The sequence below is a fragment of the Scyliorhinus torazame genome, chromosome 9 (genome assembly GCF_047496885.1).
Source record: "Scyliorhinus torazame isolate Kashiwa2021f chromosome 9, sScyTor2.1, whole genome shotgun sequence".
Classification (NCBI taxonomy): domain Eukaryota; kingdom Metazoa; phylum Chordata; class Chondrichthyes; order Carcharhiniformes; family Scyliorhinidae; genus Scyliorhinus; species Scyliorhinus torazame.
The window spans coordinates 168,698,415-168,711,514 of NC_092715.1; the positions used below are offsets into that span (position 1 = coordinate 168,698,415).

General features: G+C 52.2%; 1 protein-coding gene across 9 annotated transcripts in view; it reads left to right on the forward strand.

Annotated features, from left to right (window-relative positions):
• The window catches only part of LOC140429577 (spindlin-W), a 137,685-nt gene that overhangs the window by 51,049 nt on the left and 73,536 nt on the right, over positions 1 to 13,100 (forward strand). For 2 of the 9 annotated variants that reach the window (XM_072516767.1, XM_072516768.1), the window contains exon 3: positions 9,305 to 9,436. The exons of the other annotated variants lie outside the window; for them this stretch is intronic. The gene's annotated coding sequence lies outside the window, so the exon portion shown is untranslated. The remainder of the gene's footprint in view (positions 1 to 9,304; positions 9,437 to 13,100) is intronic. 9 annotated transcript variants of the gene reach the window in all.

The window sequence follows — 13,100 nt, forward strand, 5'->3', positions numbered from 1 at the left end:
TCATTCCTCCTCCCTCATTCCTCCCTCATTCCCCCCTCCTCCCTCATTCCCCCTCCTCCTCCTTCATTCCCCCTCCTCCTCCTTCATTCTCCCCCCTCCTCCTCCTCCATTCTCCCCCTCCTCCTGCCTCATTCCCCCTTCTCCTCTTCCCTTATTCCCCCTCCTCCTCCTCACTCATTCCCCCTCCTCCTCCCTCATTTCCCCCCTCCTCCTCCTCCCTCATTTCCCCCCTCCTCCTCCTCCCTCATTTCCCCCCTCCTCCTCCCTCATTCCCCCTCCTCCTCCCTCATTCCTCCCTCCTCCTCCCTCCTCCCTCATTCCCCCTCCTCCTCCCTCATTCCTCCCTCCTCCCCCCTCCTCCCTCATTCCCCCCTCCTCCCTCATTCCCCTCCTCCCTCATTCCCCCTCCTCCCTCATTCCCCCCTCCTCCCTCATTCCCCCCTCCTCCCTCATTCCCCCCTCCTCCCTCATTCCCCCCTCCTCCCTCATTCCCCCCTCCTCCCTCATTCCCCCCTCCTCCCTCATTCCCCCCTCCTCCCTCATTCCCCCCTCCTCCCTCATTCCCCCCTCCTCCCTCATTCCCCCCTCCTCCCTCATTCCCCCCTCCTCCCTCATTCCCCCCTCCTCCCTCATTCCCCCCTCCTCCCTCATTCCCCCCTCCTCCCTCATTCCCCCCTCCTCCCTCATACCCCCCTCCTCCCTCATTCCCCCCTCCTCCCTCATTCCCCCCTCCTCCCTCATTCCCCCCTCCTCCCTCATTCCCCCCTCCTCCCTCATTCCCCCCTCCTCCCTCATTTCCCCCCTCCTCCCTCATTCCCCCCTCCTCCCTCATTCCCCCCTCCTCCCTCATTCCCCCTCCTCCCTCATTCCCCCCTCCTCCCTCATTCCCCCCTCCTCCCTCATTCCCCCCTCCTCCCTCATTCCCCCCTCCTCCCTCATTCCCCCCTCCTCCCTCATTCCCCCCTCCTCCCTCATTCCCCCCTCCTCCCTCATTCCCCCCTCCTCCCTCATTCCCCCCTCCTCCCTCATTCCCCCCTCCTCCCTCATTCCCCCCTCCTCCCTCATTCCCCCCTCCTCCCTCATTCCCCCCTCCTCCCTCATTCCCCCCTCCTCCCTCATTCCCCCCTCCTCCCTCATTCCCCCCTCCTCCCTCATTCCCCCCTCCTCCCTCATTCCCCCCTCCTCCCTCATTCCCCCCTCCTCCCTCATTCCCCCCTCCTCCCTCATTCCCCCCTCCTCCCTCATTCCCCCCTCCTCCCTCATTCCCCCCATCTCCCTCATTCCCCCCTCCTCCCTCATTCCCCCCTCCTCCCTCATTCCCTCCTCCTCCCTCATTCCCTCCTCCTCCTCATTCCCTCCTCCCCCCCTCATTCCCTCCTCCCCCTCATTCCCCCCCTCCTCCTCCTCCATTCCCCCCTCCTCCTCCTCCATTCCCCCCCTCCTCCTCCTCCATTCCCCCCCCTCCTCCTCCATTCCCCCCTCCTCCTCCATTCCCCCCTCCTCCTCCATTCCCCCCTCCTCCTCCATTCCCCCCTCCTCCTCCATTCCCCCCTCCTCCTCCATTCCCCCCTCCTCCTCCATTCCCCTCCACCTCCTCCTCATTTCCTCCCCTCCACCTCCTCCTCATTCCCCCCCTCCTCCTCCCCCTCATTCCCCCCTCCCCCTCCCCCTCATTCCCCCCCTCCTCCTCCCCCTCATCCCCCCTCCTCCTCCCCCTCATCCCCCCCCTCCTCCTCCTCCATTCCCCCCTCCTCCTCCTCCATTCCCCCCTCCTCCTCCATTCCCCCCTCCTCCTCCTCCATTCTCCCCCTCCTCCTGCCTCATTCCCCCTTCTCCTCTTCCCTTATTCCCCCTCCTCCTCCTCACTCATTCCCCCTCCTCCTCCCTCATTTCCCCCCTCCTCCTCCTCCCTCATTTCCCCCCTCCTCCTCCTCCCTCATTTCCCCCCTCCTCCTCCCTCATTCCCCCTCCTCCTCCCTCATTCCTCCCTCCTCCTCCCTCCTCCCTCATTCCCCCTCCTCCTCCCTCATTCCTCCCTCCTCCCCCCTCCTCCCTCATTCCCCCCTCCTCCCTCATTCCCCCCTCCTCCCTCATTCCCCCCTCCTCCCTCATTCCCCCCTCCTCCCTCATTCCCCCCTCCTCCCTCATTCCCCCCTCCTCCCTCATTCCCCCCTCCTCCCTCATTCCCCCCTCCTCCCTCATTCCCCCCTCCTCCCTCATTCCCCCCTCCTCCCTCATTCCCCCCTCCTCCCTCATTCCCCCCTCCTCCCTCATTCCCCCCTCCTCCCTCATTCCCCCCCTCCTCCCTCATTCCCCCCTCCTCCCTCATTCCCCCCTCCTCCCTCATTCCCCCCTCCTCCCTCATTCCCCCCTCCTCCCTCATTCCCCCCTCCTCCCTCATTCCCCCCTCCTCCCTCATTCCCCCCTCCTCCCTCATTCCCCCCTCCTCCCTCATTCCCCCCTCCTCCCTCATTCCCCCCTCCTCCCTCATTCCCCCCTCCTCCCTCATTCCCCCCTCCTCCCTCATTCCCCCCTCCTCCCTCATTCCCCCCTCCTCCCTCATTCCCCCCTCCTCCCTCATTCCCCCCTCCTCCCTCATTCCCCCCTCCTCCCTCATTCCCCCCTCCTCCCTCATTCCCCCCTCCTCCCTCATTCCCCCCTCCTCCCTCATTCCCCCCTCCTCCCTCATTCCCCCCTCCTCCCTCATTCCCCCCTCCTCCCTCATTCCCCCCTCCTCCCTCATTCCCCCCTCCTCCCTCATTCCCCCCTCCTCCCTCATTCCCCCCTCCTCCCTCATTCCCCCCTCCTCCCTCATTCCCCCCTCCTCCCTCATTCCCCCCTCCTCCCTCATTCCCCCCTCCTCCCTCATTCCCCCCTCCTCCCTCATTCCCCCCTCCTCCCTCATTCCCCCCTCCTCCCTCATTCCCCCCATCTCCCTCATTCCCCCCTCCTCCCTCATTCCCCCCTCCTCCCTCATTCCCTCCTCCTCCCTCATTCCCTCCTCCTCCCTCATTCCCTCCTCCCCCCCTCATTCCCTCCTCCCCCTCATTCCCCCCCTCCTCCTCCTCCATTCCCCCCTCCTCCTCCTCCATTCCCCCCCTCCTCCTCCTCCATTCCCCCCCTCCTCCTCCATTCCCCCCTCCTCCTCCATTCCCCCCTCCTCCTCCATTCCCCCCTCCTCCTCCATTCCCCCCCTCCTCCTCCATTCCCCCCTCCTCCTCCATTCCCCCCTCCTCCTCCATTCCCCCCTCCTCCTCCATTCCCCTCCACCTCCTCCTCATTTCCTCCCCTCCACCTCCTCCTCATTCCCCCCCTCCTCCTCCCCCTCATTCCCCCCTCCCCCTCCCCCTCATTCCCCCCTCCTCCTCCCCCTCATTCCCCCCTCCTCCTCCCCCTCATCCCCCCTCCTCCTCCTCCATTCCCCCCTCCTCCTCCTCCATTCCCCCCTCCTCCTCCATTCCCCCCTCCTCCTCCTCCATTCCCCCCTCCTCCTCCATTCCCCCCTCCTCCTCCTCCTCCATTCCCCCCTCCTCCTCCTCCATTCCCCCCTCCTCCTCCATTCCCCCCTCCTCCTCCTCCTCCATTCCCCCCTCCTCCTCCTCCTCCTCCATTCCCCCCTCCTCCTCCTCCCTCATTTCCCCCCTCCTCCTCCTCCCTCATTTCCCCCCCCCCCCATCTCCTCCTCCCTCATTCCTCCCCCTCCTCCTCCTCCCTCACCTCCACCCTGCCCCCAGCCCATGCTTCTTAACGAAGTCCGTCGTCTCTTCGGGTTCCCTGAAATAGTGGTGCTGATCCTTCTACGTAACCCACAGTCGCGCCGGAAAAAGCAGCCCGATTTTCACCTTGTTTTGATACAGTATCTCCTTCACTGCCTGTAGCCTGCCCTCCTCCTGGCCACCTCAGCACTCAAATCCTGGTACACACGGAGGGTAGTATTGTCCCAAATACAGCTTTGTGTGCTCTTTGCCCATTGGAGCACCCGTTCCTTGTCCAGGTACCTGTGAGAGCGTACCACCATTGCTTGTGGGGAACCCCCTTGTCGCGGCTGCCTCACCTGCACTCTGTGTGCCCCGTCCACCACGGGGAACACCTTGTTCCCCAGCAACTTCTGAAACATATCCTCTACATATGCGGCAGCGTCTTGCCCCTCTGCCCCCTCCGGGAGGCCCACAATTCTCTCATTCTGCCGGCGAGATCTGTTGTCCAGGTCCTCCAGCCTTTCCAGAAGCACTTTTTGCTGGTCGCTCAGCCTCTGAATTTCCACATCCGCCACCGTTTGAAAGTTAGCCTGCTCCTCCATTGACTTCTCCAACTTCTGGAGCTTCTCAGCCTGATCATCCAGCCTTTTTCCCATTCGATCAATCGACTTCTGAAGCGGCTCCAAGTTGTCACGCTTCAAAGCCAAAAAGCCCTCCTGCATTGTCTGCAGCAGCTGCTCCATTGTGGGCTGGGCTGTCGGCTCCTTGCTCTGAACACCAGCCATGCTGGTCTCTCTCACAGCCTCCACTGTGCCCTTACTCGATCACTTGTTCTGCTGTTTACGGTCCCTCTGGCTTCTTAGGTCCATACAATTCTGTATGGGTCCAGTGCCTGAGTACTATTGTTTTACAGTTCCATGCTCAACAGCGCAAAAAAGGTCAGGGGAAAATGTCCAAAAGTCCGACCGAAACGGGAGCCACCAAATGTGCGACGTACTCTCTCATAGCCGCCACCGGAAGTGCACTGTAAATTCTATGATGATTTAGCTAAGGTTGACAATGATTTGTTTTGATGAACTCAGAAATGTATTTTTAAAAATGTATTCATTTATGGGATGTGGGCATCGCTGGTTAAGTCAGCATTTATTGCCCATCCCTATTTGCCCTTCAGAACATAAGAACTAGGAGCAGGAGTAGGCCACCTGACCCTTCGAGCCTGCCCTGCCCTTCAATGAGATCATGGCTGATCTTTTGTGGACATAGCTCCACTTTCTTGCCCGAACGCCATAACCCTTTATTCCTTTATTCTTAAAAAAACTATCCATCTTGAAGGTGGGGATGAATTGCCTTCTTGAACTGCAGCAGTCCTTGTGGTGTAGGTACACCGACTGTGCTGTTAGGGAGGGAGTTCCAGGATGTTGCCTCAGCGAGAGTGAAGGAACGGCGATATATTTTCAATTCAGGGTGGTGAGTGACTTGGAGGGGAACCTCCAGATGGTGGGTTTCCAGATACCTGCTGCTCTTGCCCTTCTAGATGGTAGTAGTCGTGGATTTGGAAGGTGTTGTCTAAGGAACCTTGGGGAGTTACTGCAGTGCATCTTGGAGATGATACACACGGCTGCCACTGTTCGTCTGTAGTGGAGGGTTTGAATGTTTGTGGATGGGGGAGCAATCAAACTGGCTGCTTTGTCCTGGATGCTATCAAGCTTCTTGAGTGCTGTTGGAGCTGCACTCATACAGTGCTAACCACAGTGCTACCGTGCCACCCATTAAGCATAGTATATGAAGGGCGTTTGTGAGACGGCAGGTGAGGGAATTTCCGCTACTTCCAGCACGAAGGATTCAGGACAGGGTGATTTCGGGTGTATGGGTTGGAGAAGGCAAGGTCTCGGCGATTTATCAGGAGCTGCAGGAAGCGGAGGAGGCCTCGGTGGAGGAGTTGAAAGGCAAGTGGGAGGAGGAGCTCGGGGAGGAGCTGGATGAGGGTTTGTGGGCTGATGCCCTGGGCAGGGTCAATTCCTCCTCCTCATGCGCCAGGCTCAGTCTAATACAGTTCAAAGTAGCACATAGGGCGCATATGACAGGGGCGAGGATAAGTAGGTTTTTTGGGGTGGAGGACAGATGTGTGAGATGTTCGGTGAGCCCAGCGAATCATGGCCATAATGTTCTGGACGTGCCCGGTGCTGGAGGGGTTCTGGATGGGCTTTGCGACGGCTATGCCCAAAGTTGTGAACACCGGGTCAAGCCGAGCTGGGGGATAGCACTATTTGGGGTATCGGGCGAGCCGGGAATGCAGGAGCCGAAAGAGGCCGGAGGTCTGGCCTGGTAGCCCGACGGAGGGTCCTACTAATGTGGAGAGATGCAAAGCCCCCAAGCGTGGAAGCTTGGATCAATGACATGTCAGGGTTCATTAAGTTGGAGAGGATAAAGTTTACCTGCGAGGGTCTGTGCAGGGGTTCTCCAGGCGGTGGCAACTGTTCCTAGACTTTCTCGTGGACGCTAGGTGGAGGTCGAAACAGCAGCAACGGGGGGGGGGGCTTCTTCTATTATGGAGTGTTTGGTTGAAAATTTTGAATAAACATTTTTTTAAAAAAGCATAGTATATGAGAACAATTAACCCAATCTTAACATAGACACAATTAACAAAATATACGTAAATGCTGTCCTTTAATATTCATCAGAAGTTGTTCATTATCAGAATTGTGCATATCAATCATGTATAATGGCTTTTCCCAAAATAATGTTACAGCAATAAATAGTTCTTTATGATTATCCCTTCCCTTTCTGCTGATTCCAGACAATTTGGCATCTGAGCAAATGGTGAAAGATCCCACATTGTTATTGCTATCCTTGAGAATGACCATCTGTAACTTCCCTTTTCTTGAACCCCATGACCAGCAAGATGTGCCATTGGGTTTTATCCTACAGCTAGTAACTTCAGCTAGCAGCTTGTGTGACAGATTGACCCAGAAGATTTTTTAACCTATTCAGCACTTAAAACTAATTCTGATATATCTAAAACTACCCCCTTTCAAATAATATATCCACAAAACTCTTACTCTTTAGTCATCTAGAACATGTTTTGACAACTTCTTTCAAAACTAGTGCAACTTGCAAAAACTGCCTTCAATTTCAATCTCTAGTTCAAATACTGATTTTAATTTATTATCTTTGTGTTTGCAAAGGGTTGTGCTGGTGACTTCCTCTCTGATCAATGACTCACTAATAAACCTGTCAAAAAACTCCCCTCCCACCACATTATCCTTGGGATTAAGGATAATATCTCTTGTGGTTCTGCTGGAAAGTGGGCCTAGGATGAACCACTTGACCATCAATAAACTCGCAACATTCTAATCGGTGCTTTTTTCACATGATCTTGGACAGAATGGCTCTTCAATTATGATCCCATGCCATACTCCCAAGACCAACCATGAATCCAGGAAAATTGAAAGTGTTTTTTATTTTTTCATGGGATGTGGGTACCATTGGCAAGGTCAGCATTTGTTGCATTTGAACTAAGTGGCTTGGACAGAGATGAAGCAGGAGTAAAAATTTTGAATCAGGGGAGGCAAGTTTTGCAGAAATGAGAAAGGACTTGGCTTAGGTGGACTGACCAGCACTGCTAGAGGATATATCAGTGGAAAACCAGCGGGAAGCACAAAAAACGAGATCCTAAATGTACAAAGTAGACATGTCCCCTCCAAGAATAAAAGTGGTACTGCCAAATCTAGACCCCCCCCCTTTTCAAACTGACGCCGCTGTCTAGAGGAATACCGGAGAAGATCAAACGGATAAAGAAAGGGTATGATGGGCACAAAGAACTAAGTAAGCACTGCAGATAGCCTAGATGAGAATAGGAAGTGCAAGGACGAAGTAAAAAAGAAAATAAGAAAATCAAAGAGAGGCCATGAAAAAAGATTTGCAAGTAACATTAAAGAAAAGCCAAAGATGTTTTACCACTTTATTAATGGTAAAAGGTTAGTTGAGGAAAATGTGGGACCTATCAGGTGAAGAAGGGAACTTGTGTAGATACAGAGGCTGTGGGAAGGGTTTTAAATGAATACTTTGTCTCAATGTTTACAGAGGAAATGGATAATGCAGATATAGTAGTCCAGGGACAACACTGAGGTTTTGGATGGGGTAATCATAAAGAAAGAGGAAGTACTTGAAAGGTTAGACTCCTTGAAATTTGTTAAGTCGCCAGGACCAGATGGATTGTTTCCGAGCCTACTGAAGGAGGTCAGGGAGTAAACAACAGATGCCCTGAGGATGATTTTCCAATCCTCACTAGATACAGGTGAGGCATCGGAGGACTGGAGAAATGCAAATATGGTTCCGTTGTTTAAAAAAAGGATTGAAGGAAATGCCAAACCATTATAGGCCAGCTAGTCTTGCGTCAGTGATGGGTAGATTAGTAGAATCACTCCAGGGGTGGGATTAACTGTCACGTAGAAAGGTATGGACGAATCGGCATAGATTTGTTAAAAGGAAGGTCTTGCCTCACAAGTTTGATTGAATTGTTTGAGGAAGTGACAAGAAGGGTTGATGAATTTGTGCAGTGGATGTTGTGCACATGATTTTAGCAATGTGTTTGACAAGGTGGAAGTCTGGAATTTGCTGCCCGAGTTGGTTGTGGAGGCAGAGACCCTAAACTCTTTTTTAAGAAGTACCTGGATCTGTACTTTATAAGTCCTGTAATCTACAGGTCTATGGACCAGGTGCAGGAAGGTGGGATTAGGAAGGGCACCTGGATGGTCCTCGGGCTGGCATGGGCCAAATGGCCTCCTGTGGTGTAACGTTTCTATGGTTTGGCCATTTCCGAGTCAATCACGCGTAGGCCTGATTAGGTAAGGATGGAAAATTTTATTCACTAAAAGGTATTTTAATAATAATGACTTTTTATTGTCACAAGGATGAAATTACTGTGAAAAGCCCCTAGTCGCCACATTCTGGCGCCTGTTTGGGTCAGCTGGTACGGGAATTGAACCAGTGCTGCTGGCCTTGTTCTGCATCACAAACCAGCTGTCTAGCCCACTGAACTAAATATAATAAGTGAACGAGAGGATATCTCATTGAAACGTATAAAATTCTGACCAGGGTGGACAGACTGGATACAGGGATATTGTTTCCTCGGACTGGGGGGTGCGTGGGGTGTCTAGAACAAGGGGTCACAGTCTCTGGGTACTGGGTACATTTAGGACTGAGATGAGATGAGAAATATCTTCACGCAAGGGGGTGGTGAACCTGTGGAACTCTACCACAGAGGGCTGTGGAGGCTAAATCACTGAATATATTGAAGAACGAAATAGATTTCTAGTCTGGTGTGAGAGGGTATGGGAAAAACACTGGAGTCTGACTTTGAGATAGAGGATCCGAATGGCGTAACAGGCTCGAAGGACCAAATGTTCTGTTTTTATGATTTTGTTTGTATATCTCGTCTTCATGATGTAATTTTAAATCACTGTATAATCTGAATGGTTTAAACTGCTATTATGGGCTGCGTTTGACTGGCTGTGATATTTTCTTTCTAGCTACTTCTCAGAATTCAGCTCTATCTTGTGTGGCATAGCTTTCAAATGGAAAATTTATTCTTGAACTCATTTCAGGTAGTTGCCATTTCCTTCAACAAATGTCAACGGCACTTAACAAGCAAATTACTTTCTCTGCAAGAGGAGGGAAACTAGTCAAAATTGGGTAAAAAGGAAATCTCAGATAAATTTTGAAAGAAAAATTGGCAGGTAAGTATTTGTTATATTCCTCCAAGTAGTAAAGAAGATGCAGCAAGAGCTGGAAGTGTTTGGATAAGTAGAGGAATTAAAACAAAATCTTAATTTAATAAAAGCACTCTGCATACTTTCTATCTTGGGTTTCTGGGATACTGAGAGTGGAATGTGATGCAGTTAGGATGCACACAACAGAGTTTTGCATAGGCTGACGTTTATGAAAAATGGGAATCTAATTTGAAGAGCAATGGCATACAAGCTGGTTTCAACAACAGGTGAACCAAAAAAAGGTTGGAGGTAAGTAATGCTACTGAGGTGGAAACGGTGTTATTTTTGATGGAGAGGATACATGATTGGAAATTCAAGTTGGTGTGAAGGAGTATGCTGAGGTTGCAAATAATCTGGTTGAGTCTGAGACTGCTGGGGAGGGACTGAAACTCAAAGGTTACTTACAAGACCAGATATTGAGGAGCCTGTCCTACACCATAGCAACAGTGGAAAGGTCAAGACAGGTGGTGGAGGGATAGAGCTTGGTGTAGTCAATCTACATATGGAACCTGACCACATGTCTCTGATTATGTCATCAAAAGATAGCATGTCGATGAGGACGAGGAGTGGGGGAAACTCGAGGATGGATACTTGGATGATTCCTGAAGTGTTCAGGGGTGGGAAGGGAAAGCTGTGACTACAATTGGTTAGATTAGAATGAGACTGAGACCATGGGGAGGAATACCAAACCATCCTCATGCGATACCTCTCTGTACCGAGCTGGATAACAGAGGAAAGTTGTTGCTAGAACAGATATTTTCAAAGTCAGGATCGCGACCCGCAGGTGGGTCGCGGGCGGGTGTCAAGAGGGTTGCAGGGCCATCGGTCACGGGAAGAATTCCCCAACAGCTTTTAAAAATGCTGGCCGCAACCAACTTTCAGAATGTCGGCCATCTGCGCATGCGTGCCCCCTCAGTTGTGCGCCAGCCCGGAGCCCAGCAAGGCAGACCATCTCCTTATGATGTCAGTGCGCTGGCCCAGGAGCAGATTATCTCCAGAAGCGGCGGCAGAGAGAAGGTCACACGCCCTGTACACTGAGGTCATGTGCTCTGGGCGCGAGAGAAAGATTCCTCCATTATGCAGCGGTAGTGCTGGTGTGAGCTCCAGGGCCTCTGGTGAAAAACCCATGAAGAAGAAACTGAAAACAGGGACACTGCAGTATAAAGATGATTTCTTGAGGTATGGGTATATTAATTGTGCCACTCCAAATCAGGAAGCAAAGTCAGTGCATGTTATATGTAGAGAAATACTGGCAAATGAAAGATTAAAAGCTTCAAAGGCATTTTATAGAATTTACAGTGCAGAAGGAGGCCATTCGGCCCATCGAGTCTGCACCGGCTCTTGGAAAGAGCACCCTACCCAACATCAACACCTCCACCCTATCCCCATAACACAGTCACCCACCCAACACTAAGGGCAATTTTGGACTCTTGAGGGCAATTTATCATGGCCAATCCACCTAACCTGCACATCTTTGGACTGTGGGAGGAAACCGGAGCACCCTGAGGAAACCCACGCACACACTGGGAGGATGTGCAGACTCCGCACAGACAGTGACCCAAGCCGGAATCGAACCTGGGACCCTGGAGCTGTGAAGCAATTGTGCTATCCACTATGCTACCGTTTCAAGACTAAGTACGGTGAATTTGAGGACAAATCTTTTGATTTTTTTTTTTCAACGGGTGCAGTGAGATCTTAAATCATCAGCTGAAGTCCTTAGCAGAAATGTAACATTGAATGACAAAACAAGTGAGATCATGAGGATCAAGCAAGCTCACCTGTCATGGTAAGCGAAAATGGTGGGTCGCAAAGGTCAGCTGGCGTGGGTCCCGAAGGATGGTCAGTTGATAAAAATGGGTCCCAGGCAAAAAGGTTTGATAAACACTACTAGAAATGCTGTGGTCAACTGCATAAAAGGCTGTAGATATGTTGATCAGGGTTTGCACATCACATATAAATGTGGTCACACCCAAGGTGGAGGCAGAGAAATGGGTGACCCACCAGAAAGGGCAGGCAGTCAGTGCAGGAATCCCCTGTGGTTGTCCCCCTCTCGAACAGGTATACCCCTTTGGATACTGTCGGGGGGGATAGCCTATCAGGGGAAAACAGCAGAGCCAGAGCAGTGGCACCATGGCTGGCTCTGATGTTCAGAAGGGAGGGTCAAAGCGCAGAAGAGCAATAGTAATAGGGGACTCTATAGTCAGGGGCACAGATAGGTGCTTCTGTGGATGTGAAAGAGACTCCAGGATGGTATGTTGCCTCCCTGGTGCCAGGGTCCAGGATGTCTCCGAACGGGTAGAGGGCATCCTGAAGGGGGAGGGCAAACAGGCAGAGGTCGTTGTACATATTGGTACTAACGACATAGGCAGGAAGGGGCATGAGGTCCTGCAGCAGGAGTTCAGGGAGCTAGGCAGAAAGTTAAAAGACAGGACCTCGAGGGTTGTAATCTCGGGATTACTCCCTGTGCCACGTGCCAGTGAGGCTAGAAATAAGAAGATAGAGCAGCTAAACACGTGGCTAAACAGCTGGTGTAGGAGGGAGGGTTTCCGTTATCTGGATCACTGGGAGCTCTTCCGGGGCAGGTGTGACCTATATAAGAAGGACGGGTTGCATCTAAACTGGAGAGGCATAAATATCCTGGCCGCGAGGTTTGCTAGTGGCACACGGGAGGGTTTAAACTAGTATGGCAGGGGGGTTGGCATGGGAGCAATAGGTCAGAAGGTGAGAGCATTGAGGGGGAATAGGGACAGTGTGGCTCTGAGGCAGAGCAGACAGGGAGAAGTTGCTGAACTCAGCGGGTCTGGTGGCCTGAAGTGCATATGTTTTAATGCAAGAAGTATTACGGGTAAGGCAGATGAACTTAGATCTTGGATTAGTACTTGGAACTATGATGTTGTTGTCATTACAGAGACCTGGTTGAGGGAAGGGCAGGATTGGCAGCTAAATGTTCCAGGATTTAGATGTTTCAAACGGGATAAAGGGGGATGTAAAAGGGGTGGCGGAGTTGCGCTACTGGTTAGGGAAGATATCACAGCTGTACTACGGGAGGACACCTCAGAGGACAGTGAGGCTATATGGGTAGAGATCAGGAATAAGAAGGATGCAGTCACAATGTTGGAGGTCTACTACAGGCCTCCCAACAGCCAGCGGGAGATAGAGGAGCAGCTAGGTAGACAGATTTTGGGAAAGAGTAAAAACAACAGGGTTGTGGTGATGGGAGACTTCAACTTCCCCAATATTGACTGGGTCTCACTTAGTGCTAGGGGCTTAGACGGGGCAGAATTTGTAAGTAGCATCCAGGAGGGCTTCTTAAAACAATTTGTAGACAGTCCAACGAGGGAAGGGGCGGTACTGGACCTAGTATTGGGGAATGAGCCCGGCCAGGTGGTAGATGTTTCAGTAGGGGAGCATTTCGGGAACAGTGACCACAATTCAGTAAGTTTTAAAGTGCTGGTGGACAAGGATAAGAGTGGTCCTAGGATGAATGTGCTAAGTTGGGGGATGAGTAATTATAACAATATTAGGCGGGATCTGAAGAACATAGATTGGGGGCGGATGTTTGAGGGCAAATCAACATCCGACATGTGGGAGGCTTTCAAGTGTCAGTTGAAAGGAATTCAGGACCGGCATG